The sequence below is a fragment of the Myotis lucifugus genome, unplaced genomic scaffold, assembly GCF_000147115.1.
Source record: "Myotis lucifugus unplaced genomic scaffold, Myoluc2.0 scaffold_10688, whole genome shotgun sequence".
NCBI classification, from domain to species: Eukaryota; Metazoa; Chordata; class Mammalia; order Chiroptera; family Vespertilionidae; genus Myotis; species Myotis lucifugus.
Window position 1 is genome coordinate 1 of NW_005881736.1, and position 4,562 is coordinate 4,562.

Genomic DNA, 4,562 nt, shown 5'->3' on the forward strand with positions numbered 1-4,562 from the left:
CCATCAAAGCAATTCATTAGAACTCTACTGAAACATGGGATTCTGTATTTTACAAAGTCTCTTTCAACGGTTTAAATGGCATTTATTTCAGGCTTGATTTTGTTGTTTTGTTTTGGGGGGAGGAGCAATGTCTATTTTGGACTTTAGATTCCATGTCTCCATTTGTGTGAGCCTGGGTGAACATTGACACACAAATTCAACATTTAGGGAGAGTCAAACCTACAACCAGGACCCACCATTTAAAATGTGTGTACATTTTGGAATATAAGAAGCCTTAAAGTTTTGAAGGGTACTAATGCAGACACAGGGTTCTGAAAAGAGACTTAAAAAGAAGGAATCTTTCAGAGCTTAGTTTTAGGTTCAAACCCTAAACACATGATAAAATTCTGTGATGTATTTTATTTCTACTAAGATAATTCAAGGATTTAGGAGTCTCAATAATTTTCTCTCAGTCCTAATTTAGGAATATAGTATTCCTATATAGAAAACAAATGTAACTTCTGTGGTTGGGCAACTACTTCTTAAGTGAATGAGTGATAAGTGATAATTATAATTACAGTAAAATATGGAAGGCTTTAAAAGGTTGAGAGTTCACATTTAAACAATCATGTCCAATCCTTGGGAAAGCAAATAAAACAAACTATGATAATTAGAGCTCAATTTTGTAGTATCACACTAAAATGACCCCCATATTTAGGGTACACCTTAAAACTATTTTAAACTTTCTGCATAATACATGTTTCAAAACACATAGATTTATAAAGAATATAATGCCTCTGAGAAATAATGTAAACAAAAACTGAACTCACCTGAGCCGAAGTAGCTTCGTCCTTACCTTCGTGAAAATCTATGGGTGTTAACAAGGAACCATTTTTTTCACAGCTCTCATGGCTTATGAGTGTATGTGCATAGTTGGGCTGAGGGAAGATCAGGTGACTCTTCCCTGAGTCTGCAGTGAGGGAGACCTCATGGGAATAGGTCTGAAGGAATGCCTGTACTCCTTCCACACCCAGAAAGCTTGAGGCAGGCAAGCCCACCAACCCTCTGCCTGAAGCCTGAAGCATACGAGACTTATGCCATCGCCATAGTCTGAGCGCCAGCAGAACAACCACAAAAGCAAGGAAGACACAGGAGATAATGGCCACGGCCACCACCAGATACAACGTGAGATCTGAGTCTTCAGAGTTGTCAGGGTTCTTGATGTCATCCAGGCCAGCCAGGACCTCTGGGATACTGTCTGCCACAGCCACAGTGAGCGTCACAGTGGTGGAGAGCGGGGGCTGGCCATGGTCCTGGACTACCACCACCAGGCTCTGCCTGAGCATGTCTCTGTCCAGCAGGGCCCGTGCAGTGCGCACCTCACCTGTGTGCAGTCCCACCGCAAAGAGCCCTGGCTCGCTGGCCTTGAGCAGGCGGTAGGACAGCCAGGCGTTCTGGCCTGAGTCTCTGTCCACTGCCACCACCTTCGTCACTAGGTAGCCAGGATCTGCAGAGCGGGGTGCCAGCTCCACACCAGTGGAACCATCATTGGGGAGTGAGGGGTAGAGAATTTCAGGTGTGTTGTCATTCTGGTCCAGAATGAACAGACTCAGTGAAACATTGCTGCTGAGTGGAGTGTCCCCGCTGTCCCTGGCAGTCACCAGTAGCTGTAGGTCTCGGATCTGCTCATAGTCAAAGGAACAAATTGCATACAGCACACCGGTGTCAGAGTTGATGGAGACATAAGAAGAAAGAGGTGCTCCCATGATGGTGTCCTCAGTCAGAGAGTAAGTGACTTGGGCGTTCTTGCCACTGTCAGGGTCATGGGCGGTCACAGAGAAGATGGAAGCTCCTCTGGGGTTGTTCTCCGGGATATAGGCTGAGTAGGAGGCATGAGGAAAAGTGGGTGGATTGTCATTGGTGTCTGCCACATGCAGGCAGATATGAGTTTCAGTAGATAAAGGTGGGGTTCCTAGATCTGAGGCCATCACTGTGATATTGTACATGGAGATCTTTTCTCGGTCCAAATATTTCCACGTCACTAATCTATAATAATTATCTATTGATTTTTCTAATTGAAAAGGTAAATTATCATGTATGTAACAAACAACTTGACCATTCTTCCCGGAATCCCGGTCATGCACATTCAAGAAGGCAATTACTGTTCCAGGAAGAGTATTTTCCAAGACTGGGCTAAACAAAGATGTAACAATCACTTCCGGTCTATTGTCATTTATGTCTTCCACTGAAATGAGCACTTTGGTCCTCCCCATGAGAGCCCCCACATCTTCAGCTTGTATTTCCATTTCATAAAATGCACATTCTTCATAATCTAGACTCTTTGCTGTTGATAGTTCCCCAGTTTTTTCGTTGAGCTGAAATAATGGAGATTGTTTTTCACTGATTTTCCAGAATTTATATGCCACTTCTCCATTGGTTCCCTCATCCGGGTCACTAGCTCTTACAGTAAGCAGCTGGGTGCCAGGGGACACGTTCTCTGGGACTGTCACTTGGTAAATTGGTTGAGCAAACACTGGGGCATTGTCGTTTATATCCAACACTGTCACTAGGATGTGCACTGTGCTGGAGCGAGGAGGCTCGCCTCCATCAGAGGCGATGAGGACCAGGTGGTGAGCAGCCTCTTCCTCTCGGTCCAAGGCGCGCTCCAGCACCAGCTCAGGGTTTAAAGTTCCGTCGTCTCCAGTTCGCACGTCCAGGGAGAAATGGCGATTGGGGCTGAGCTGGTAGCTCTGCAGGGAATTCAAGCCCACATCCGGGTCAACAGCCTCTGGGAGTGGATAGCGTGTGCCAGGCGCCGCGATTTCATTAATTTTTACTTCCAGATTTTCGACCTGGAATTTCGGTTATTATCATTGATATCAGTGATTTCTATTTCTATCCCAAATAGTTTTCCTCTATCCTCAAGGAGGATGTTGATATTTACAAGACACCGTGCGCTCTGAGCGCAGAGCTCCTCCCTGTCTATCCTGCCCGCGGTAACCAAGCTGCCGCTTCTCTGGTTTAGAGCAAAAAGCTGCGTCCTACCTCTGGAGACGATGCGGACTCCGTGCTTCGCCAGCTCTTGAGACTCCAGCCCCAGGTCCTTGGAGATGTTACCCACGAAGGATCCTTTGTCGCTCTCTTCTGGCACGGAGTAGTGAATCTGTCCCCTCCCAATCTCCCACAGCGAACTCAGGAGCGCGCACAGCAGGATCAGCTCCCTGCGTCCTCCGTAATTCTTTGGAGCGGCCATTGTTCTTTCGCTATGGAATCCACTCGGAATCTTCATTGGGCATAAGTGTCTTGTTCACCTTTATGCTGCAGGCTCGGAGATCTCCTCGGAAAGCCAGATTGTCTCAAATGTAGGACGGAGTTTCGCTGCAGCCCTGCAGTTGATTTGTGGGATTTGCAGGTTTTAGTGAGGTGAGAGCCCAGAGTATCCGATGGCTTTTGGTTACATTCATCTCCAAGTTAGGTGAACAGCGGCGCTTAGAGCCCTAAACAGTTACTGCACCCACTTAAAATTGTAATACTATTTGCTAGATTACAGAGGGGGAAAATACTTCTTGCTTTCTATAGTTTGCTTTGCATTTATCTAATTTGTCCCTGAATTTATATTTTAAAAGTAATTGCCAAGAGTGTGGGATGAAGTAGGTTTTAAGTCTTACAAAGTATCATAAAATGATCAGATTTATGGGTGAGCATCACATTAAATTACTCCCATTTCTGGAAGACATTTACTTTTTTAAAAAGAAATTCTTAAATTTTATTAATTATGCTTTAAGGTTTATTATAAATGTCTTCAATATCTATTATCAAATAAGTAGAAGCTCCAGTTGTCACTGGCAATTAATTCACTCAGACTAAAATAGACCTATTGAGATGATTGACTCAGAAGTTGTTTTATTTTGGTTTAACTAATCAATCATTATAGTCAGATTTTCTGTAGGTATTTGCTCCTTAATTTTCTTTTTCTTTGAGATATATTTTATTGATTTTTTACAGAGAGGAAGGGAGAGGGATAGAGAGTTAGAAACATCGATGAGAGAGAAACATTGATCAGCTGCCTCCTGCACACTCCCTACTGGGGATGTGCCTGCAACCAAGGTACATGCCCTTGACCGGAACTGAACCTGGGACCATTGAGTTCGCAGGCTGATGCTCTATCCACTGAGCCAAACCGGTTAGGGTTTAATTTTCTTTCTTTTTAAAAAAATATATTTTATTGATTTTTTACAGAGAGGAAGGGAGAGGGATAGAGAGTTAGAAACATCGATGAGCGAGAAACATTGATCAGCTTTCTCCTGCACACCCGCCACTGGAGATGTGCCCGCAGCCAAGGCACATGCCCTTGACCAGAATTGAACCTGGGACCCTTCAGTCCACAGGCCGATGCTCTATCCACTGAGCCAAACCGGTTAGGGCTTAATTTTCTTTTTTAAATGCCATTTTAAATTACACATTGATAATGTTTCAAATTAATATTGTAAAATGCTAACAGTTTAAGTTCTACTTTCAAGTTTTATTAGAGGTTATACTGATTTGCTTCTTTATTTAAATTACTTATACTTTTTCTATTTGAA

General features: G+C 43.7%; 1 pseudogene; it reads right to left on the reverse strand.

Moving 5' to 3' along the window:
- Positions 1–638: 638 nt before the first annotated feature.
- LOC102423086 lies at positions 639–3,635 on the reverse strand (annotated as a pseudogene).
- Positions 3,636–4,562: the final 927 nt, after the last annotated feature.